Source organism: Peromyscus eremicus, chromosome 5 (assembly GCF_949786415.1).
Source record: "Peromyscus eremicus chromosome 5, PerEre_H2_v1, whole genome shotgun sequence".
Taxonomy (NCBI): domain Eukaryota; kingdom Metazoa; phylum Chordata; class Mammalia; order Rodentia; family Cricetidae; genus Peromyscus; species Peromyscus eremicus.
In genome coordinates, this window is record NC_081420.1 from 36,195,597 (window position 1) to 36,222,220 (window position 26,624).

The following is a 26,624-nucleotide window of genomic DNA, read 5'->3' on the forward strand; positions in this document are numbered from 1 at the left end:
GAATTGCTATGGTCCAAGGGCATAGGCCCAACTATGTTCATAGCAGCATTATTTGTAATAGCCAGAACCTGGAAACAACCTAGATGCCCCTCAACTGAAGAATGGATAAAGAAAATGTGGTACATTTACACAATGGAGTATTACACAGTAGTTAAAAAAAAACACAAAACACAACAACAACAGCAAAACAATGTCATCGTGAAATTTGTAGGCAAATGGATGGAACAACAACAACAACAACAAAACCATCCTGAGTGAGGTAACCCAGACCCAGAAAGACAAACAAAGTATGTACTCATTCGTAAGTGGATATTAGACACAAAGCAAAGGATAATCAGGCTGCAATCCACAACCCCAGAGAAGCTAGGTAAAGAGGAGGACCCTAAGAGGGACACACATGGAGGGCCCCAGGGAAGAGAAAGGGTTAAGATCTCCTGGGTAAACTGAGAGCAGGAAGTGAGGGGAGAGGATGGGAGGTGGGAACACCAAGGTTTGTGACGGCCCAGTTGCAGCGGGGAGAGGAAGAACAATGAAAGAGAAATCTTGACAGAGTGAAGGGGTTAGGGGCTAGAAAGAAATCTGGAGCTATGGAAATCCCCAGGAACTCACAAGGATGTCCCCAACTAAGACTCATAGCAATAGTGCACAGGGTGATTTGACCTAGCCGTCTCCTATACTCAGATTGGTATCCACCCTAATTGTCATCATAGAACCTACATCCAGTGACTGATGGAAGCAGATGCAGAGACTCACAGCCAAGCATTTGGTCAAGCTCCTGGAGTTCAGCTGAAGAGAGAGAGAGAAGGGATTATAGGAGCAAGGGGGTTCAGGAACATGATGGGAAAAAAACATAGAGATAACTGATCCAAGCTAGTAGGGGCTCACGGACTCTGGACTGACAGCTGGGGAGCCTGCATGGAACCTCACTAGGCCCTCTGAATGTGGGTGACAGTTGTGTGGCTTGATGTGTTTGTGGGTCCCTTGGCAATGGGATCAGGACTTATCCCAAGTACACAAACTGGCTTTTTAGAGCCCATTCCCTATGGTATGATGCCTTACTCAGCTGTGTTGCAGTGGGGAGGGGATTGGTCCTGCCCCATCTTGGTATGGTAGCCTATGTTGACTACCCAAGGGGGAGGTCTTATTCCCTATGGGGAGGAGATGTGGTGGGATGGTGGGGAAGTGAGAGGGGAGCAGGAGAAGGGGAGTGAGGAGTGAGGGGGAACAGAAGTTGGTATGTAAAATGAAAAAAAAATTTAAAAAATCATTAAAAAAAGAGTTGCCATGGTCATGGTGTCTCTTCACAGTAATAAAACCCTAACTAAGACACCAGAGGAAAGATACAGTACTAAGTCCTTACTAATTTCCCTTACCAAATACTGCACTGCAGCAGAACAGAACTCATGGGGTTCTGTAGTTTACACCAACATTGCAAGGCAGTTTAACGGAACATTTTGATTAAGCTTCTGGGATTCTCCAATGTCCAGGTTTTTGTTTCCCACAGAAACAATTCACATCAAGCTGTCTGGAATAAAAAGCAAGGAACTCACTGGACATCACTGCATAGATTGTGACCCATTGTTTTCTATTGATCTAGTCTTATTTCTAGCCTCTTGATGCATTATTCTTTTACATTCAGCCTGAGCAAGGTCTGCACAATAGTTTTGCATTTGTCTGTGCCCAAGCCTCTCCCCAACAGTGTTCCTCCCCTGTCCTTCTGACATGTCATGTCCTCCCTTCTCTCTAAACTCTTTATCTGCAAAGGTAGATCCCTTTCTCTTGTTCAGTAGAAGTGGCCTCTTCATCCTTCATTTTGCCACTGTGCCTTGATCACAGCATTCATATGGTTGTAATGATCCTTGTTTCTATCATTGTGTTTCTGAGTCTTCTAGTCTCAATGAATTATAAGAAAGATCAGTGGGAGAGCTTGACACTGAGCTCTGTATGGGTGATGCCTGTAATATGATAGAACAGGTGAATGGTTTCATCCCAGATTTTGAACTTTTGTCTGTTTGAATATCTTAAGATAGATAACACACACATAATATTTATAAAAAAAAAAGTGTTCCTGTAGGAAAACTAGCTGTGTGTGCATATTCCATGCAAAAACATATCTGTGTGCTTCTAACTATATATGCATGTATAACATGCACACATATAATCTGTATGTATAAAAGAGACATACATGATTTAATAATGAAGATTTGTGTGTTAAGATGGTAGATCATACTTGCATGAATCTAGATGGTACAACATATAGTCTACTCTTGAGCTATATGGTATGTACTTTTGTATACCTATATAGAGATTGTCTCTTCTCTCCTCTCTTCCCTTCTCTCTCTTCCTCACCTCTCTCTTTATTACACCCACCATCCCATGTATGTGTGTTATAACTTCTTGTTCCTGGAACTGTGATAAATTAAACATGAATTTAAATGAAATAGAAGAGAAAATGATGTGATCAAGAGATAAGATTAAGTGCTGGTGACATAGCTTTGTGGTAAAAGTGACTGTCCCATAATCAGGACGAGTTTGGATATCCATCACCTACATAATAAAGGCACTTAGAGATGTGTGTATAAAATTTTAGTGTTACAAGGCAGACAGAAGGATCCCTGAGATTCTCTGTCTGGGCTGTGAGCTCCAGATTCATCAAGAGACCCTAAAATAAAATAAGAGAAAGTGATTGAGGAAGAAAATCTGATGTATACTAGATCATATACATGCATGAGTATGTACTTGCATACACACACACACACACACACACACACACACACACACACGAAAGACAGTATAACCATGCTGCTGTCATAAAACAGCATAGAGAATTCTATTCTGCAATAAGTATTTTTTAATAATTAGAAAGTGTCCACTCTAAAGAAACAATAATGTGGTGATGTATTGTGTACCTGTAGCAGGGAGAATGTCGAAACAACAAGCTCAGTTTATTCAGGAAGAGGCAAGCCTTATATACCCTCCACCCCACCCAGGGGGGAGGTCTGATGAATATGCATCAGCTGGTGTGAAATGGCTGCCTCTCATTGGTCCAGGTCATCTCCAGATCATGTCTCAGCTGCTGCTAAAACAATCCGGCAGACCCAGGCTGCCTCTCAGAAAGTATCTTTTTTTTTTCTTTTTTTCTTTTTTTTTTTTTAATTTTTATTTGGCAGTACAATTCAGTTCTACATATCAGCCACGGATTCCCTTGTTCTCCCCCCTCCTGCCCCCCTCCTCTTTCCCCCAGCCCACTCCCCATTCCCACCTCCTCCAGGGCAAAGCCTCCCCTGTGGACTGAGATCAACCTGGTAGACTCACAGTTGATTGGCTTGATCTGTTTGGGAGGCACCCAAGCAGTGGAACCGGCTCCTGTGCTCATTGCATGAGTTGGCTGTTTGAAACCTGGGGCCTATGCAGAAAGTATCTTTTTTACTTGTTTGGGCCATCTGGCCCTCAAGCCCATTAGGGATGAGTCATCCCACATGTACCCTAATAAAATTTGCCTGAAGATCAGAGAACAGAACAAGCCACTAGATTTAACATAGAGGCCAGGCAGTGGTGGTACACACCTTTAATTGTAGCACTCATGAGGCAGAATCTGTCTGGATCTCTGTGAGTTCCAAGCCACCCTGGACTACATGAGATTAACTCAGTCTAGGAGAGAAACAGAGCCAGGCAGTAGTGGCACACAGCTTTAATCCCAGTACTTGAGAAGCACACATGCCTTTATTGACTGGGCAGAGAAAGGTATATAAGGTATAAGGATACAGGAACTAAAGTCTTTTTCAGCTGAGGAAAGCTTTTCAGGCTGAGGAATACTAGAGGTAAGAAGTGGCTTGTCTCTTTGTCTCTCTGATCTTTCAACATTTACCCCAATATTCTGGCTCCAGGTTTTTTATTAAAAGACCTTTTTAGAATTTGTGTTACATCTGCTACAATAAATATGCAATAAAATCATTATTTATCACCAGTATCAGCTATCGTATATTGCACATAACTGTGAGTGCTATACTTGGATTCAGCTAGTAGTTTTTACTTCCATCAGCATACCAGAAACACAGGAGTAACATATCATACTACAATGTTATGTTCCAAACTGGGTGGTAGGAACTTTTCAATTCCATTGTGATCTTATGGATTATTGTGCCTTCTTGATTGAAGTGCCATTGAGCTGCATAGACATACACACACACACACACACACACACACACACACACACACACACACACGGGGCAGGGAGAGGTGTGTGTGTGTGTGTGTGTGTGTGTGTGTGTGTGTGTGTAGGGAGATAGAGTTACAATATGGATTTTTAATTCCATGCATAACATGAAATATTCCATTTCCATTTGGAGTAGAGATAACTGAGTAGCCATGTACCCAGATAAGGACAAGCACAATGACAGCTCACTGTATTGTGATAGTGATGAAGCTGTTAACAATCTCCAGTAGGATCAGGGAAGGAAATAGGAAATATACAGGACTTTCAATCATGATTTTAATCATTACTATTCCCTGTCTCCTATATCAGCCAGTGATCTTGGAAGATGTGCATGTGTACGCTCGTGTATGTGAGTGTGTGTGTGTGTGTATGTGTGTGTGTGTGTATGTGCATGCTTGAGTGTGAGCGGGCACACCCATGTTCATGTGTGTGTGTAAAATGGAAGGTTAGCTGAAACTAGGACAGTTTCTATGAAGTCATCATCCATGAAGGGGTTAGACTTTGCCCAAACACAGATAATTTGGAGTCACCCATACTCCTGTAAGTAACTCCTCATCCATGCTTTGAAAATCCAATAAACTCATTACTTCCCCAAGTCAGACATGGGTGGAACTCTTACTTTGATCTGTCTTGGTGCTTTATTTCTGATAAATATATATCTGTCCATGTCTTCCTAGGGAAAGTTAGACAACACACACACACACACACACACACACAGAGAGAGAGAGAGAGAGAGAGAGAGAGAGAGAGAGAGAGAGAGAGAGAGAGAGAGAGAGAGAGAGAGATAGGCACACTTATTTCTTCTCAAATATCATTCTCCCTAGCCACAAGACCCTGGCTGTTTGAGTAAGGATTATTAGAAAATACAGAAAGAGAAACTTTACCAGGACACTGCAACTCATCAGGAGGTCTGCAAATGATAGCTTAGGAGTTTTATCCTTTACAAGTGACCTTTGCTTCCAAGGTCTCCTTCAAACAACAGACAGGTATCATCCTACACAGCCTTCCATTTATCTACCTGGACTGAGCTGACCCCACTGGAAATCGAACGTTGCTGCAGATATTGATCCAGACACAGAGACACTGGTAAGGCTCTCTTTGTGTGGAATTTACGAAAGAGCCTGTTAGATGGAGCTCTAAAGTACAGATACATCCACGAAGCTACTGTTTTCCTCCGTGGGGTGGTAGGAAAAAAATCTTGGGCCACTTGTGTTCAGGCAAAGGAAGAGTACCACTGTGATGCCTCAGAAAGCATTGCACTGGGCATAGCTCTTCGATGCTCAGTCCCCCGTCTTGCTCTGACCTTCCATAAAATGTGACCAGTTATTCATGACCTTCACATGCTGTGCTGAGGCTCTGTTCTCCCTCTGCTCCATCTCTCTGGCCTTAAGCTATAGTGAACTCACTAAGCACGGGACTCCACTTTAGAAAAAAAAAATCGAACTGAATGGACTGTTGTTTGCTTTCTGGCCTTCAAACACCGAGGCACTGTTGTGCTCTTTAAAATTGTAAATTATGTCTGTTTAAGAAAATGTCAGTGTTTTTTAAAACAGAATAACAGAGCTGGAAAAAACTGGGCTGGGCTATTTGTTGCCAAAGTTTCATGCAGGAAAAATGATGTATTCATCACGATGGGCACAAGTGAGGGTTCTAGAAACTTTGGGCACAATGCCTCCTCAGTTTTTTTTATAGAGTATGGTGTTTTGTTTTGTTTTTTTTTCTCCTAACCAAATTATCTGAGTAATGTAAAAGCTCATACACTTTGAATCAGGGAGATTTCATCACCAACAATTAAAACCTAAGTCATATCTCCTAGAATTCAGCTGACAGTTTTCCCACCAGAAATAAGCTTACTTCAGGTAATGGTTGCAGTGACTGTCTAAAATTATATTTCTTGGGGTGAAGAGAGAGGAAGTCTGTTGTGAATGTTCAGAAGCCATGTGTCCTCAAGATTTAACTCATAAAAAGGCTGACTGGATGATTTTGAGGAGAGGAGAGGAAAGATTTGTGGATGACACGTTAAGTTGAAGAGATGTCACTGTACTGGTAGACATGCCATTCGGACACCTAGAATTTCATCTCTGCAGGAAGGCCTAGAAGATGTGGGAAGGATGAAGGCACTTGCTGAGAGCCAGCCTCTGATTTTCATGGGCTTCCTGGCTTGTCAGGATCCTTGATTAAGCCATGTAGTCTCGGTAAAATGCAGTTAAAAAATCATAACGTTTTTATTCCAAGAGTAAAGTGAAGCCTGTAAAATGAGAGTTTTCACTTTTAACACTAACAAGTATCTTGCAAGAATATATTGAAAGAGCATCCTTTCCCAGGAAAGCATACAGTGTGCATGTCCTCTAGATAGCCATTCTATGTGGGGATATTTGTCTGAAGTCCCTTTCCTTGGACTCTGTTCACATTAAGCAGCTGTTGGCATGAGTACTAGGAAACCTGCCTAACTTTCTAGTAATGATTTTGATATTTTCTCCTCTGAGAGGCATTATTTCATGAATTCTGCTTTATCATTTCCAGAAGTAGGAATGGACAATTTTTCCATGTAAACATTACTGGTTTTAGTGGGCCTGAGATATTAAGAGAAATGTTAGTCATGGGGAACTTTGAAAAGTATGAATAAAAAAGGAAGAAAGACAGTAGACTTTAGCTTTTATTTTTCCTTACTGTTTTCAAAGGTAGAAGTACTCCAAGCTTGCCAGATTCTATATCAGTAGGTAGAACATATTTACTGTGAGACATGATGGAATGCTTAATGAATCTTTTCAAGGGGAAAAATAATTCTGCTCTCTAATCTGATTCTCATTCACAGTAGTAGGTCTTTTGAACATCAGGTCTCTGTGACTTGTGGGCAAACTTACTTTCCTTAGGAATACAGACTCCAGACTGTGCCCAGCTGCTCTCACTCTGCCAGGCAAAACCACTGGCAGGTCCACTCCACCTCCACTTACAAGCACAGGGGTTGGGGAGGAGGTTCTACCTGTTTCACATTATTTCTAGGGAAACATAAAAGCACAGGGGAAATAGTACCCTAATAGAGAGTCAGCTTGTCCATTTGAAGTGTGTATGTGTGTCACTGCATGTGATCCCACCTTCAGTTTGCATCTCTGCCATCACTGACCTTAGGTGGGCAAAAGAGGGTGATCACAGAAATTGAACTCTGAGGACCAGGGGGTGATAAGTGCTTTAGCAAGTTCCCCATTTTCTTTTACTCTCCATGCTCTCTAAGACAAAATTGTTAACAGAAGACAGTAATTAGTCTAGGTGAGAAGACTACTGTGACAGTGGAGAGTCAAAGAAAGGGGGCAAGCCAACTCAGCAAAGTCATTGCAGGGACCACATCAGACGTAGGGAAGCTTAGGTCAATGGATATTTCTTGTTCCAGATTTTCTGTAATTTTTCCTACACACATGCTTGTGACAGCTGCGACATCAACAAAGGGACTCTGGACAAGGCTTAGTATGAGCTTGACTCTCAATATAAAGCAATAATCCTTCATAAAAACAAAAAGAAATGCAAAATATGCAAGTATTCATATATGTACACACCCTCTCTGTTGTAGATTACTTTGAAATTCTAATAAAGTAAAGGTACTTATTGTCTTGTAATCTGCTTCATAGGTAACATCTTCTTCAGTGTTGACAGTGAGTCTGGCAGTTACCTTATTCTTTTGCAGATGCACTTTGCACTCCCATAGTGACTGTGTGAACTAGGTACTAGTGTCCCTGCTTTATCGTGGAGAAGAAACAAAGAGTTAGAGAATTCAGTAAACTGGAATTGAGTCTGAGACTGGGTTGTTAGCTGTTGTGATCAGGTCTTATGTATTTCAGGTTGCTTTCAGGCTTTTGATACAGTCAAAGCTGGCTTTGAACTCCTGATCTTTTTGCCTTTGTTTCAGTAATGCTGGAGTTACAGGTCTGAACCACCACGGTGGCTGGAGTGACATGAAATTTTCAGTTTCACATAAACTTAGTAGTTATGCCACATCACCATCTGAAAAATGTGGTTGACAGACACACATAAATACATATGCACAGACACACACATTGTTTGTGTGTGTATATTTTACTGTTTTATATATATATATATGTATATATAATCATATATATGTGATATATATCATAGTAAATTTTTAGCTGAACTTTTACTTTTCAAATATTAGTTTTGCTACACAATGAATTTTGTTGTCTGATACCAAGCCAAGGCAACTGAAGTCTTGACTACAGAGTTGTAACAAACTTTTTTAACAAGTGAAAGGTAATAGTGGCTTCAGGAACTATTCTGATATTTTCCAACTTCCAATAACTGGGGCAATGTTTTGAGTGCCAAATTTGAATTTATTCAGTCTACACGAGCTTTATTTTGGAAATATGAAGAAACATGTTCCCCAATTCAGTACAACTATTTTCTCTTAAAATTCAATATAAACATTTCAGGTTCTTTCAATTGTTTTCATTGACAGGAAAAATAGAATAAAAATTCATCACACTTCTTAATTAATTAAGGATAACTTTAATTATTGAACATAATCTTGTAAAACACATGGAATATAGAACATTTTAATTAAAATGGTTTTGTAGGATTTTTCTCTTCAAAACTGACTGAGGATCCATAGTTTATTGTGACTGATTAAGCTACATTCATTTAGATTTTTGACCAAATTAGCTACACTTGTTTATTCTTCTCTATATTCAACCAAAAGCTTCTTAATAATAGCATGAACTAGCCCTCTGGGACATTAATGAAATTGTACTGGGACTAAATTGAAAAGCAGCATCTTGTAGCCTGTCAATGTCCAAACTGGAAAACCCTTCAAACAGAAGAGTACAAGCATACAACAAAGAAAAACTAGGGAATTTGCCAAATCCAGAGGTATAAACACAATATAATACACCAAAATGTCAAACTTAGGGCACTTAAGTTTCTGGCCAAGTTTTGGAAATTGTCCTGTGATCATTTCCTGAGGAGACTCGAACAAATGCCTGCCTACCCCAGACAGGGCCCAAAGAAAGCCAAAAAATATCTCCCCTGTAATATAGCTTGCTGAAATACTGACTTTAATAGGAATTACTTTTAGTGTCATGGCAATCTACTGGAAACTAGACCTAAGGAAATGCTCTCTCACAGCACCCATTTCAGGGGTGGTAGACCCTCATGAACTCCTCCCAGCTAGCAACCATAAACTGCCTGTATAGCAGGAGCCCTCCCCCACTGCATGACAGAAAGGTCCTAATGCTGTTCAGGTCACCTTCAGGGAATCACAGCTGGTGAGTGCTCAAGAGGGCAATGGCCTTGTTGTGACCAGAGAACAAAATTTCTCAAGCAAAATTCCTGTGTGGATTTAGGGAAAAATTTCCCCTAGGGCTGTAGTGTCCCTTACTCACAATTGGGATTTATCAGGCCAAGGCAATAGACTGTTTTTGATCAGCTCTGTAGTTATCAGAGCTGTCCTGTCCTAGGAGCAGATTGGTTCCCAGGCTCCCCTTAGATACCTGTATCCCTGGAAGTTCAGTCTCCTTTCAGAAAGTGATAATAGTATTTGAACTGTGACTATCTTCTTATACATATTAAGCCATCTATAGATTATTTATAGTATCTAGTATAAAGCAAATGCTATATAAATATTAACTACATTGCATTACCTTCATGCCAAGAAAAGCTAAGATTTGTAGAAGCTAAATATTGATGCAGTGTTTGCTCCTAATATGTTTGACCCACTGTTACTGGACACCATAGACAGGGCAGCAGTGGATAAGGAAGGACAAGTTTCTAACAGTTATAACTTCTTACTTTGAAAGGATTGAAGGTCTGTTTTTATGTTTTTATGCTTCTCTTTCATATGCAGTTGAGTTTGGAGTTAGGGGAGAAGTCTTTTCCACTTAAACATTATCTTAGTTTATTTTCCTGTTGCTGTGATAAAACACGGGCAAAAGGGAGAAAGAGACTATTTTATCTCACACATCGAAGTACAATGGGGAAGTGAGAGCAGGAAGACCCTGAAGCAGCTGGTCCCTCTACAACTAAATCCATGCATGCTTTCTGATGCTCCCTGGGCTTTCCTCATTTCATGTAATCCAGAGTCTTCTGCCAAGGGAATGGTCGCACCCACAGTCAAGATGGTTCTCTCCACACCAATGAATGACAGCAAGAATATCCTCAGCAGGCATGCCAAGAGAGACATCCCCTAGGTAATGCTAGATTCTGTCAAGTTGATAATAGTAACCATCATAACCCATCTCCACCACAGGCACACACACACACACACACACACACACACTAGTACACCTTAAAAATAAAAGTTTGAGCCTATGACCTGATTTCTGATCAGCAAACACACTACCACACAGTTACATCCCCAATCCCACCTTGGAAGCTAATTCCTTACCACTCACTTTTTGCTCTAATAGCTCTCTAAACATGCTTGAACAATGTGATAATTCTGACTATTCTATCAGACTAATACATGTTTGATATTTTGATGATTTTAGATTTTAATGTCCCAGGAACTCTCTTCCAGAAAACTTTATCTCAACTTAATTTTATTGTATTGTTCTACTCTTCAAATATTATTCCTTTTCTTTCAGCATAGAGAACTCTCACCTCTTTTAAAATATAAATGAGAGGGAAGTAGTGCACTTTTCTATGAATAACTTAGGTGGCTAGAGAACTGAGGCATGATGGAATAAGACTATGCAGTGAGCAATTATTATGAAAGGAAGAAAAAAGGCAAAATAGATTGGCAAGTGATGGCTATCAAAAGGGAAGGTGGGCACAGTTCATCTGCAGAATAGGTCCCTTGATCATCAAAGGAACTTAAATTTGTATCTCCAGGAAGCTCTGAAAACACTGAGAAATTAAATAGGTAAAAGTGTACCTCTTCTGTGGTCATTCAGAACTGGCCAGGTCACACTTAAAACAGGCAGATCTCAGAGCATCATTATGATTCAAAGCTTCATAATCCTCTCTGTGAGATGATTTGTGTACCCATGGCAACCTGAATATCTAAACAGCAAGGATGATGCTGAATCAACATCCTTCTCACTCTTCAGATTTATGAAAGAAAACATAATAGAATTTTTTTAATATTTTAAATATTCCTGTTCTGTTTTTATACAGTGGAATAATCCACAGCAGAATGATGCTTTGTCAATCAGCTAGTAGCAGTGCATGATCCACTGCTTCCAAGAGTCTAAGAAAATAAGTGAACATTAAGGCAATAATAATAATAGTAACAGGAGTGACTTGGCTGGTTATCCTCACTATTGCCACTTCTGCAAACTTTTTATTTGTTTGGTTTCAGAGAAAAAATCAGTTTTCACACACCTATTCAAATATGGATGCAGAAATAAATGAATTCATCTAGGTAAATAATTCAATTTTCACAGTATACAAGCACACTTGTGCAATAAATGCATATACATATACACAGAACACACAAATATATATTCTTTATGAGAAATACATTTTTCTATTATTTGAAAAGTGGAAATTTTTATACACTACTATATAGAGGAAGCTTAACTGTAGCCCCTTTGCACATTTTTTCTGCAGAAAAAGCATATATATTTTCAAGATAATTGTCTTTGCTCCTAGAAATACAAATAAAAAATTACATGTGAATATTTCATGTCAGTCCTCCAAAGTGGACTATGAGACCTCTTCCTATGCTTAATCTTGTCACTGTGTTTATTCTAAAACACATACAACAAGTGGCAAAGAGGTGTGACAATTAGGGCCTTTCAAGAACATTCAGCTTCCCTGCATGTTAAGAAATACTAAAAACAGATTATACTTTTCCTCTTTGTTTCAGTTTTCACCATTAATAAGACATTTCCATGTTTGACTTGCTGTGTTCCAGGCACCAAATATTCTGGTAGTGTTCCAGATATCAAGATTATCACATTTTATCCTGAATAGAAAATGGCCCAAGCTGGTGGAAGCACATGGACTCTGGCCTGTCAGCTGGGACTGAACTAGACCCTCTAAATGTGGTGATAGTTATGTGGCTAGACATGTTTGGGGAGCCCCTGACAGTGGTACTAGGACTTAACCTAGGTGCATGAAATGGCTTTTTGGAACACATTTCCTAGGTTGGGATACCTTGCTCAGCCTTGACACAGTGGGGAAGGGCTTGGTTCTCCCTCAACTAAGTATGCCAGACTTTGTTGACTACCCAAGAGAAGCTTTACCACTCTGAGGAGTGGATTGAGGATGGGATGAGGAAGGTAGCAGTGCGGGGAGAAGGGGAGGGAGGGGGAACTGGGATTGGTATGTAAAATGAAAAAAAAAGCTTTAAAAAAATCACACTACAAAAGAAAGAAAACGAAATAGATCTGAGAGGGTCTAGTTCTAGCCGCCCTTTGCTGGAAATATCAAAATGATACCAAGTACACAGTTACTATGTTATGAAGGCTCTATAGCTGCTGTTTCTAGAGAAGGATCCTTCGTGCATGATGTCTTCAAAACTATTCAGGCCATATAGAAGCTGTTAAGTTCAAAAATCATCTCCCAGGACTAAGATATTTTCAAAATTCCAAAGTAAAATTCTGCTCTGGAAAACAGATTAAAACCAGAGTTTCACAGTGTCAATTCTCCTGTTATTTTAATCTATATATTCTGAACATCCCTGCTGTCCTACCCCATACAATCAATACAGTGAAATCCCCTCTGAGTAAGAAACTGCTTAAGGTGACATGCAAGTTGCAGGTGTTTTCAACTAGCCCTGCGAAATAAATGCAATCCTTCGATTTTAACATATGCATCCATTGCAACTTGCCAACATCTCTTTTCTCAGGGCAACTTGATACTGTATTTTATTTTACTGAGTGAGAGTTTCACTGTTTATCCCTGTCTGTCTTGGAACTCATTATACAGATCAAGTTAGCCTCAAATTCTGGGAGGTTCACCTGCCTCTTCCTCCTAGGACAATGATTAAAGACATTCATCACCACACTCAGCTAGACCCAGTATATTTTTTTAAGTATAAAAATCTTATTTTTCCTCATTTTGATTTATTCAAAGCCTTATACTATTAAGCACAGAGCCATGATGAATATGATAAGTAAAGGTTAATAGGAGGGAACTGTGAGAACCGAAGATCCCTTTTGGAATTAGTGAGGCAAAATGGCATTCCCCAAAAGAATCATAATATGATGTGTAGGATCTGCTTGAAACAATGGAAATAGTTCTGATTTTATTTTTTAGCTTTTTATTTTTGTTATATCTAGCAAAACTAACTTTATTTTTTTTTAAAATTTAAACCATACTTCATTGTATGTGTGGCAATATGATTTATATGACAATTGTCAGTATAATGGAAAGTTTTGATACAGTTTTAAACAGAAGAAAAGGGGAATTTCAAATTTCAAACTGCCCTCAACCTCCCCCAACCCACAAGATTGAAAAGAAATCACTTTTTCTAAGTGAGTCATGTGGTCACATTGTAAACACACAGTGACATGTGTTCAGTGACTTGTTGTGCCTGATTTTTATTGACAGTAGCAATGGGACTAAGCAAACCTGACTTTTACAAACATCATCTGGAAGGAACAACACATACTAGATTCTTCTGGAATGCAAACATGTTTCTTGCTACTTTAGTATACAGAGAATAGAATTCCTATATTCACTACAAAAGGCAGAGACACTGACAAGAAAAGAAGTTAACTGTATATCCTCTTATATAACCCATGTGTTCTCCCCCAGATGTGGATCCTAGCACATACTGTGTTCATGTATATATGTAAATATGTAAGTATGGGTATAGCCTAAAGTTAAGAAAGTGGACTGAGAGAAGGTAGTATTAGGTCATGGGGCAGGATGGAATCTAGACAATAGTTCTGGATTCCAAATATTATGCTGAAGAGAAGTATGTGGGATAAAGTCATATTATATAATTATAATGTTCTGTTTGTAAGCACAACTTTATTTTTGTGTTCTAGTTTAACACTGGGGCTTTGGGCTTTAAGTAAGATACACCATTAGTTTCCATTTCGAAACACCTTAAGCAGGAAAACTGGGCTGAAATCACACTGACAACACGCATGTGACCTGACCTATTCTTCAGGTATAATAAATTGGTCTTTAATAACTGAGAATTTTCCAGAAAAGAATAAAGTTAACTCAGTTGATATGCATTAACTTACATAACAATGATACCTTTGGTAAGAGACGTAAAGACAGATGTGATAGTCCCCTGGGACAACGCCTTGTTCCAGGTTAACAGATGTTGGTTTTAGAGCCTGTACATACTATTTTGTTTGGCCTCTTATCTCACGGTGGTTGACAGTTGGAAATGTTTTAAATATATGGGGAATTCACTCCTGACACAGTGACTATCATTTGGGTTCTGAGTAGAAGTGAAAATCAATGTGTTTTGCTCAACTTTTTTCAGACGCTCAAGAAAGCAAACTCTAAATAAAGGAAAGATTCACATTTTCAAAATGCCCATGTGTCTTTGGCCTAATGTGCTTTCAAATATAAAATAAATAAGGCTTGTTATCATGGACAGTTGTGAGTCTATTACCTGTTGCCTGTTTCCTTCTTATAGTACATCAAAGAGAGTGGAAAAATTAGGAGAGAGAAAGAAAGAGGAAAGAAGAGAGAAAGAAGGAAGAGAGAATATTTGAGGCGTTCCCTTCTGAAAGTTACCCAAGTATATGTATAAAAGCAAAAAGGAAATCCAGATTGACTCACATTTACATAAATTAGCATACTGCTCTTTGTCCGTTCGGTAGTTCTGGCACTCACTCTGCCAGGCATGCACTAAGAGCTGGACAAGTGACAGAAATGACTCCTGCCTTACAAAGCAATGGTTTAAAACCCACAAAGAGCCACTACCCTGAATACTTAATACTCAAAAAATGAGCACCACTAAGTGCCATCCAATTCCCATTATCCATACAGCTGTCTTGATGTTTCCTTCTGCATCTAGCAGTTATAAATTGGCTAAATGTCCCAGGCTTTGGGCTATACAGTAGAAGATGGGTCAAAGCATGAAAGAGGGTAGTCAGACTTAGAGAGAGAAGCAAAGAAAAGGCCTCAACAGAGCTGTCGTTATTTTCTACCGCCAACTGGCTCTCAGAAACTACTGACATCCCTGGTCAGATGCTGAGCATGTGATGTGGAATAGCCAAGGCTGGCACTCTTCACAGACACTAGCATCGTGGGGCTCCACTGTGCAGGTGCTTCTGTTCCCAAGGCTCTCTTCCAAGCAGCAAGCTCCTCTCTGAAGGCATTACACACAGTTGCCTCTTAGTTTAAATGGGACACTTATGGAGACACAGGATGCCTTGTTGCTAAACTTAGTAGCTCTTGTTACCGCCCATCCTTGCCTGGTTTACAAATGAGAGAAGCAGATGCAAGTGATACAGGCTTTTCAGTTCTTGTTTTTCTACTGATTTCAATTAGTGTCCACACTTTTGACATTGTGAGGACACAGCTCTCACATGATATATGACACCAAGTGAAAAAACAATGTCATTCGGAATGTGCAGATCACAGATATTGTAGACATGAATTACATAGCAAATGGTACCAAATCTCCTCCCAAGATAAATGACTACTGTCCGGTCACACCATTAAACCAAGCAGGGAGTCCAGTGTTTACAGGCTTGTTTCACTGACATCATGTACTTGGACTACTCTTAAATCTGACCCTTTCTTATAAATATCTTCCACCTGTTTTCTTGTCTACTACTCATCTTCTTGATGTTTGGTTTTCGTTTTGCCGTGTGCTCTTTCCAATTCAAAGCTCTTATTTGTTCAAATCCTTTTCTACTATTCGGCTCTAACTTTCCTTGTGTTTAGTATTTTCTTAGGAAGCAAGTATAAGGAATGATGCATGTTTATCAAATTTAATTATTTATTACAAATAGAGATAAAGCAGGAGGCAGAAACAGGAAGCAATACCTACCAAAGTGCTGGTTCATACTCTTTAACAAAGCAAAGCTGTACTATGCACCCACAGTTATGAATCTTAACTAGTTGTCTTCTAGGTGACACTTGGGAAGGATCACAGTCCTAACATGACAGCTTGTAAAACAGGATTCATGACTCCTTCTACATCTCTGGCTCAATTCTGCCTTCCTAAACTTTGAATGGGGGAGCTTGTTTTGGTTTTCACAGTGATGAAGTTGGGATGATTTTTCTTTAGTGTTGTCTGTGAATCAAATAAATGGGATGAAATGTGCTTAAGGTCTTTAAATATGAAGCAACAGTGCATAGTCTTCTCAGTGGCCATGGCTTCAGTTTTGTTTGGATAAACTATATAAAGCATATTTTTTCAATTCCTTTAGACTTCATCCTATTGACATACATTCAGAATTTCAAACTGAGAATCTAAAACCCTGTTCAAGAATTTTACCTTATTGTTTGAGCAGGGATTTCACATACAGTTGTTCTTAGTCTTCATCCTAATTTTGCATTTTGATTTTCTTTCTACATTTATAAAAATTGGCCATGAATACTGTTTTGACCGTAAGGTGGATCTGAGGAGTCTGTGACTCATCATTGGTGCCTATTATAATTGTGTATGCCTTGAGATTTTACCAAATGTGAGAAACTTTAAAAAAATTGAAAGTAAGATAAAATGTAACCTGCCCAAGGCTTCTACTCACACAATGATCCTCATTAATATTCTAATTGAGTATCCCAGGTTTTAAATAGTATTTGTCTTAGAACTCTTGCCTGACAATCTGTAATGCGTATTTCTTACAGTTCTAATATGACTGGAATATTTTCTATTTTTACCTTCTTGTTCCTAGCAAACCACTTCCCATGATTCATTTTTATTGGCAATCAAATAAGTGCTGTACTAATGGCATGTGGAATTTAATCAATTAATGGAGTTCAATAGGCCATTTCCACTTGCAATATCTTGAGAGGTTAATTTTGCAAACACTTGACTACTCTGAGAGACTCTGTAGCCAGAGCAACTGAAATTCCAGCATATCCTTAACCTCAGTGGACTAAACAAGAAACAATTGATGGATATGTAATCTTTACTTCACCTGATATGAGTGGACACATTGCTGATTCTCTACTGACTTGGAATCTTTATCTTAGATTTACATTCCCAGGGGGGATTCAAACAATTTGCTGCTGAAAAAAAAGTGTTCATGTTCTGACACTATTTATCATATATGCCTTCTCCTTTTATGTTTTAATATGCCTACTGTCCCTCTTATATCCCAGATAGTAAATGACTTTTGACAAAAATTATCCAAATGTAAAATAATATTAGCACAACTATAAAAATAACAAAAAGGAAAATGAGGAAAGTCTGTCTTTCTGTCTGTCTCACTGTCTCTCTGTCTCCCTCTTGTGTGTGTGTGTGTGTGTGTGTGTGTGTGTGTGTGTGCATGTGTGTAGTGTGTAGTGTGTATTTGAGATGGGGGAGAGATAACTGTTAATTAATTCTCAGAGATTTCTCATTTAAGTTTTTGGATTGCTGATTAACTTATCCTGATGAATTTATATGCAACCTCTGTTATAGGGGATGGTTTATACTTATACACTAATAGTCACAGGAACATTGTTAGCAAAAGTGACCTTAGATGAGTGTGAATTGCTCATTCATAGCAAAATTCAGCTAAATGGTTCACTTTACCATTCTCCATATGTGGCGTTAATTCAATTTAGTACATTTCATTACATTGGATTCCCAAACTTCCCCATGCGTCTGAAACACCTGGAAGGTTTGATAAACTAGGCCTATCCCTCAAGTTTCCTATTCAGCAAGTCTGGGATGCAGTCCAACAACTTGTATTTATGGAAAGTTTCATGGTGGTGCTGATGCTGCAGCCTAAGGACTTAAGAATGACTGTTATTCTATGGCATAATAGGGGATGAAGAGGTCTTAGCAGAGGGAGAAAACAAAGTAATGAAATGTACTAGGCAGAAAAGCAAAACAGGACTACTATGGAAGGGAATGAGAATGATCAAGAGAGGAGGAGGCGACAAGGGAGGCATGAGAACAAAGTCTGATGATAAATACATGGGAGGCCCTCTTGTTTTGAAGGATAACTTTTAAAAAACAATTAGAATACAAAAGAACCATTGATATAGAGTTTCCTTTGTAACAATGATAACAGATTTTATTGTAACAATCTGTAAACTCATTTGGCCTCTTATGAATGACATATCATGGTACCAAGGCACTTTACCTAAATAACAGCTGGTCTTTTGCCTTGATTTAACTTACAGAATGTCACAGAAGTCATTATCTGGTATTTTAGACTAAACAAGGCTTGATAATTTTACCACCTTTTGCTAAAGCAGCTACTATTGTTAAGTTAACCGCCTGGAGACCTTTGTGTATAAGTTCAAAGTCTTCTATGGAGAGGCAACATGCAAGAAAACTGGGAAACTCAGCTACTAGGGAGAGTTCAGTTCTGGCCAACATCTGCAGCAGGGCTCCTTCTAGCCCTTCAGTATGAAACTGTTTGGTGTCTGATCCAACAGCTGACTCCAGATGTGAACTCATGAAGGTAAGAAGCACACTTATTAAGCCAATAAGTTGTACAGTGGTTAAGACTGCAACAGAAAATAAAATTAAGAATTGGAACCTTCAAGTAGAGATAGAAAACAAGAAGATACCAAAGAATGAGTAATAATTGACTTAGGGGTTGGTGACAGGTGGAACTGTTAGGATTCTGCCACTTTTCCAGATGCACAACTGCACATGTGCAGTTCAGTAGCCAAGTAAGGGGCCTTATGTCTTATGTCATTCGTGTGCTCTGTGGTCATGCAATCTGTGTATGCATGGCATAGCTCTGTAAGCCACATGCTGATGTGCAGGGAAATGCTTAAAAAGCCAGTCACAGACTCCTCCTCTCTCTTCTGTTCTCTCCTTCTCCTCCGCCTCTCCCTGTACGTGTCTCTCACAGGCCTGGTCACTCTCTTCTGTCCCCACCCCCTCCTCCTAATAAAGCTCTGATTTGGGTTTTGTCGTGCCTCATGACCTTTCCTCACAGAGTAAAAGTGCCCCATTTAAAACCAACAGGAACCCTAACGGAAACTTTTATCACATGCTAATAAAGTATGGAGGAAATTGCCATTAGTGGCTGCAGAAAATGATCAGGTCAGGAAAACGAATGAGACCTCCATCTCTAGGACTGTGGATAAAAGAAAGAATACTCAGTGTTGGTGCACCTTCTGATGAAGATTTCCCAGCAGAGACATGGGTGAACGTCTATGCTTTCTTTCTTTGCCTATTCATAACAAAGTTGGAATGAATTCTCTCCTTGAAGAAGGAAATCTTAGTTTGCAGTCAATATGAAGCACCAACATAAAGAAGTCAGGGGTATATATGTTCATATGCAAATCTGTTTCTGCTTCATGGATTTTGCAACTGTTGCTCAATGTAAGGAATGCCCTGGAGAAAAACACCAAATCAGGCCACAGACTTGAAATATAGCACCTTAATTAATGTCAGGTTTCAAAACCTTTTGAACATTCCTTCAAGATATTTGGCTGATAATTCTAGACATCTCCTGGATCATAAGATTCTTAATAATCTAAAGAATATGCTTTCTTAAGCTTCCCAACTAGTAAAAAGGACTTGTAAGAGCCTTAAGACTTGTTTCTAATGCATTTGGTGGAGCTTTTGTCTATTTCATTTTAACAAAACAGAGTATCAAAAGAGTCACTGGGAAATGACAAAGCTTTTAAAGTAATTACATTATTGAAACACTTTCTGTTTGGATGAAAGTGAACGGAGTTAAAAATGAATGAAATTATTTAGACCCTAAGACTTCTACTGATCAGAAAGAGGCTGTTACAGCTAAGCATTGGTGAGTGTAGGTTAGTTGTTATAGAAAAGGCAGGAGAGCTCAGAGTGGAGCTCAGAAGCAGTGCAGGGCTCATCTAGGCTGCAAGGCTGAGCTCTAATCTAGGAACTGTTTCCATGAATTTTGAATGATTCAGTAATTGCATTGGAACACTGATCACTATATGCCTGTTATACTGTCTCTTTTAAAAAATAAATTACACTCATTTAGTGGTGTGTGTGTGTGTGTGTGTGTGTGTGTGTGTGTGTGTGTTTGTGTGTATGCACATTGAATATTATTTGTTGGGGATTTGAAGGACAGATAGCTTGTCTCACTCACTCACAGTTCTTTGGACCAAGAAGAATTACATCTTAGGAGACTCATTGGCACTGGAAAGAAACCTAGGGAATGCACTGGCTATTTTTCTCGTTATTGGGATCAGCTATCTGATAGGAGAAAACTCAAGGGAAGAAGAGGAGTTAGTTTAAGAAGTTTATAGTTTGAGGGAATGAAGCCTTCATGGCATGGAAGGCCTAATCCATAGCTACAGGAGCACATAAGAATCCTCCCTTCTCACATCTTTGTTGGATGGGAAGTAGAGAAGTGACTGGAAGTGGGATCATCGGATTATTAGCTTCAAGGCCCATCCCCAGGGACCCACTTCCTCCAGCCAAGATCTGCCTCCTAAAGGTTCCACAATCTCCAAAAACAGTGCTATCAGCTAGGAGTCATGTGTTCAAACACTCTAATATGTGGGGAACATTTCACCTTCAAATCACAACAGGTACTTTGAACAAACAAACCCTCAACTATACTCAAAGAAGAAGAGATTTTTATGATGATAGGAAGAAAGAAGTCTGGATGGATTAGCCTCCCTACAGGAAAGGGTCATGTAGTGGAGGTCCTGGGCTCTAGCTGGCAACCACTGGACATTTGCTTACAACTGACATGACATCAACATGTTAGCCAAGTTGAAGGAGTCATTGCCACAGCAGAAACTCCAGCACTAGCTGGGACACCCAACTGATGCCACACAAAAGCCAAGTTCAGCTCAGATTATATACTTATGAACAAACAAGCTGTTCTTCTTTAACCTACTAAGTTTCAGGGTAGCCTGTTGTGCAGCAGGAGAAATAAATATTTTTATCATAAAGACAGATTATCCTCCATCTTCCAAACTACCATGCCCATTTATGTGGCAGATAAAGTTACCCTTTCAGATTTCTAATATTTTTTTCCATACATGTGTTTTTCCTATGTTATGGTGCTCAAATTTTCTTTCTATATTTTCCATATTTTTCTAGTTTTCTGTTTTTCATTGATGACACTCATTTGTAGATACAATTGTAGCCATTAATTCTTTTTCTGCCTTTTTTATACTGTTTCTAGCATTCTGTTTTCATAATCTTCTCCTCATAGACATCATTAAATAGCTCTTACTAAAAAATGTTAGACTCATCCTGTTAGGGCTGAGGCTGAGCAAGCATCCCAGTCTCTGAGGTCTCTGTGCCTACTTTTCTAGTCTCAAAGACGGCTAAAGTAGTGCCAAGGGGTGATTATGGCTCTGTACAGCCCTGCACAGTACACATTCCTCTGGAATCTGCTCAACTCCTACCTCAGACAACTGGGTTATTTGGGGCCAACAACAATTTAGTAGGATGAAACCGAGTCCTGGTACTGAAAGCTTCATTTGGTGACAAGAGATGGTCAATTAGGATTCCATCTCCCTCATTATTTGGAGACTTTATTCCAGAAGACAGAACAAACACCAGGCCTGCTGGACCAAAGCAACACCCCAGTGTACTGCTGCTTGTAAAAAATAACAACAAACAAACAAACAAAAAACAAATCCTACTTGATTCCCAAGTAAAGGCTATCAGGGAAATAGAAGTGTTTTGATTTTGTGTGACTGCATAGTAATTGACAGGAAAATAAAGGTTTTAAATTATCGTTCTTTTTTTGAGATTATAATATAATTACATTTCTCTCTTCCCATTTCTCCTTCTCAACCATGTCATATATCATTCCCCACATGCCTTTAAATTCATGGCTTCTTTTTTCACTAATTGTTATTGCATGCATATATATATATATACACATATATAATTAGTGTTATTATTAAAGATAACCTACTTGGTCCATATAATGTTACTTGTATGTATGTTTTCAGGGCTGACTATTTAGCAGTGGACAACAGCTTGACCTCTTCTTCCACGGGAAAGACAATTTCTCCTGCTCACAGTTGCCTATAGTTCTTTGTGTAGGGTTGTGGCCTCTTGCACTTAACCCTCATCCACTTTGGCATGTCCACTGATGTCTTCCATGTTTAGTTCATGTTTGAAACCATCATTCTTTTGTTATATTTTGTGACGTTACCAGGGGAATCTCCTAGGGTTAGCTAATCCACTGGGTGTTTTGTTTTCCTGCCTTAGATATGGTTCTGGCTGACAGTGAGTTCCGGGTGGTTTGATGTCTAATTTTACTTGTCAGCTTGTTGAATTCTAGAATCACCTGGAAGATGGACCCCCGGCCATGGTTGTAGGGGATTATCTTTGTTAGGTTCATTGTGATGGGAAGACTGGCCCACTGTGAGTGATGGACTACGTAAAAAGCAGAAAGCACTGTCACCATTCTTGCCTTTCAGAGTTCATTTGCAATGTGACTAACCACCTTCCTGCTACTGACTCTATGCAACAAGAAAGTAACTAAGACAGTTGACATGTCTGGGACCTCCATGCTGTCTCTTAGTTGGCCTTGTAGGTTTTCCTACAGTTAGCAGTTTCTGGAATTCAGCTTTTCTGTGTTATTTCCATATGGCCACAGCACACCTTTTCCCAGCTGAGTTGCTATATATCTTATGTGGAAGTCGGGTGTCATATGAATGTAAAAGCAGAAGCCACCAGCACTTCTTAGAGCTTAGTTGTGAGGTTGAGACAGCAACATTTTCACAACATTCTATTAATCAAAACAGCTTTCAGGCTAACCCTTATTTATGGAGAAGACTATACAAAGGATGCAATATTAAAGTCCATCCCCATGGTGGGACAGAGCACTAAAATGCAGTGTAACATTTAGGCTTCTCAACCATAATCCCAAGTTTAAAAGAAAAGTTGTGAAACTCAGTTATCTCCTGCAAATTATACCTGTGCCGAAGCAAGGATCACCATGGAGTGATCAAAGCCAGGTCTCCCAAGGACAGACTAAGTGGAAACAAAATTGCCCTTGAGGAGAGAAGGCTCTTTCTGCTGTCATCTTGAACACTACTTGTTTTTATTGACGTCACTCTTTTGGGGGCATCAGAGAAGAAAACAAATTTTCTATACTGCTGTCAATTACATTCTATAGGAAGGCAGACTCTAGATCTAAAGAATGTGCTTTCCTGCAAAAATCTTGTTATTCATCTTGGTTTTATCAAGTAAAAGCAAGTAAAGAAGTGCAGTCCTAGCAGAGTCCTGTGTACTTTATCAGTGATGCTCAGCCTTACACAAGAAGACAGATCTGAAGCAATCTCCTGCATCAGAACTCCACCATTTACCTCTTTAGTTCTGCTTCCTAGATAATGCAATGTGCTCATGGAAAATGAGGGAAAAGACCACACTCATGTTGACATCTTAGTAAGCTTTAGGGTACAGCTTTGAGGCAGTGAAAACTTTTGTTTTCATTAATGCATGTGTAATAATTGCCTTACCTGGTCAATTTATATTGTCCCGTTGTGTGATTAGAAAAGAAAATCAGAAGCGCTCATCCTTCTCATACATTTTACTCTTACTGGCTCTGGGATGCACTTAGTTTTTTTCACAGTATCGGTTTATGAGAAGCTAAAAACATTGTTGCAAAAAATAAAAGAATAAATAAAAAATGTTCTTAAGGTTTTATTGTATGTTACATATTCCTTTAGCTTTTCAAACTGACCTCCACATAGCACTACTTTTAGGTTCATTCTAATTATAATCTCAATTTCTTTCTTTGTGTCACATCAAGTGTTGGGTACTCCACATGCACTGTGTGTCACAGACTGTCACGGGATGTCAGATAATACATCTGAAGGACAGAGAGGCTTGTGTGTTTTCACATCAAGATATTTATTTCAAGAAAACTCGATTGCCAGGATGACTTTCAGACTCTCAGTAGTCAAGACTCTTTTATTGTGTCTTTATTTTAATACTTGGGTATAAGAATTACAGCCATAAACACGTATATTTTGTTTTCATCCTATAAAATGACTAAGGGAGAGATAAGACAATTCAGTGTATAGAAGCATTCCTTTTTTGTTGTTATTATTCCCTGATATGAAGAAATTAGAAATAAAATGCCCAAATTAGCTTGTATGTGACTGTTTTTTTTTTTTTTTGTGTGTGTGTGTGTGTATGTGTGTGTGTGCGCGCGTGCAGAAATCTCTTTGCTGCTTTAGTTCATAATATTCTCAGAATAACTTACAAGGGACAATACTTCTTCTACCTTAGTACTTAACTTGGGAGAATTATTCTGAATTTGCAGCTGTGGTCTATGTGATCACATTTCTTTATTAAAAAAGGTGACTCTCCTGTTTGCCTGAAAATTCTGAGATAGGTCAAGACTGAGTTTCTCCTTTTTCTTGCTACGATTTTATTAACTGCCCTGTTAATCATCTCAGGCCTTACTCAGGTTGCAGCCAGATGGGAACAATCACGACTTCACATGAGGTGCAAATAATGCCGACCTGATCCATTAGTCTTAAATCAGAGCTCTGCCCTTGATAGGCGCTGGGGATTGGACTGGCTTGCATAACTTGCACATAAGAGGAACAGATAAACACTCAGAGAGAAAGAGTGTTTGGATTTCAAGCTCGAGGTAGCTCTGGACTGCTCCCAAATGAGAGAGGTCTGGTTTCAAATGAAGTAGGTCACAGGTCAGAGTTCAGTCTGAAGATCGAAGTGGGCCAATGTGTTTGGCAGACCCAGACTATGAAATAAAGCAAAGAAAACAAAAATAAAGTGAGGAGGGCAACAGGCACATGTCAAAACCTCAACAACTGTTTGCTTTCATTCCTTCAAACATTCAGGAATCCTCTACTCGTCTTCAGCTAGAACTGTTTACAGCTCAGGGTGTTAAAGCAAATTGTGTCCTGACATGTGGCCCTGCTTTAACCTGACACACAGTAATGGACTGTGGAGGACAGTGCTGTCCCTTAGCAAGCCTCTGCATCTGATGAGTGTAGTCAGAGAACAGCCAGGGTCTTTCCTGTGCTCCACATGTACCATCAACCCTTTTGTAATTCCAGACAGTGCTCATTGACTTTGCTTCTGCTGTGCATCATTTCCTAAAACTTTCACTTTATGTCAGCTACGATTGGTCCTTCCTCCAACTAGGGATGTCTATTTCTCATCATGAAGAGTAATAGTGTTTCCATCTGCAGAGCAGGCCTTTGCTGAGTTAATGCTCACGTTCAAAACATAAAAATCAGAAGAGCAGACAGTTTCCTGTATCTTCCTTGTTTCTGTTTATTTACTTTTACATTTCTTTCCAATGTTGTTTTTGGCTCAAAGTGAGATTGCTTTAAAAATCTTTAGAATTGAATTGTTTCACTTAGGGGGACAATATGAAATGCTTGCATATGGTCTATAAATCATGGTCAATATTAGTGAGGTGGTCCACTGAAAAGAAAGAAAAGCATAGAGGGGCACAGTGTATTCTTTTTAAACATTTTAAATTAATTTTTGAAAATTTCCTGCAATGTATTTTATTCATGTTCATTTTTAGCTCCTCTGCCTAACTCCTCCAAGAACCATGCCCACCTCCCTAGTTCATTCCATAGGCTTTTTTCTTGGCTTACTATGGCTTCTTGGAAAGCATAATCCCCTATGTAAAGGAGCTGCAATTAAATTAATTTATATGGATATATATAAAACTTATAAAATAGTAGGTTTCCATATGGCTTTCTCAATAGTATTAGTGATCCCCCATTGCCTCTTCTGCCCTACCCCACCCCTCTTGTTACTTAAATTCCACTCTTACTTCTCTTTCCCCTTCATATCACTTGTGTTCTACTACCCACCACCCTTAAGCTATTTCTTCCTCTTCCCCCATCAATGATCTCTTTGTAGTTTCCTCGAGTCTCACAATATATTCTTCACAGAAATGGTGGCATATGTAAAAATACATGTAATACACAGAAATTTACAGCTATTGGACACCATCTGAAGTGAAAAGTCATGTTTATAATATAATAATAATAATAATAATAATAATAATAATAATAATAATAATAATAAAAACTTCACCTTGATTCTGGCTCCACTGAACACTTGTGGTTGTGATGAGGTCTAACTGGGACTGGTGGCACTAGCAAGGTCTTATACAACTCACTAACTAAACTTGTTTTATTTCTGTTGCTTTGGGAAAATGCCTTGACAAAAAGTAACTTCTGACAGTGATTTTATCTATAGTCCATCGTACTAGGAAAGTCCACGTGGAAAGAACTTAAAGCAGCTACATTCATTACATACTTAGTCAAGAGCAGAGAGAAGTGAATGCATCCATGCTTTCTTTCTCTAATCTCACACAGCCCAGGAACCAAATCTGGAAAAGGGGGCCTCAACTGTGGACCAACTCTTCCAATATCAACAAACACAAAGAAGGCAATCTCCTTTAGACAC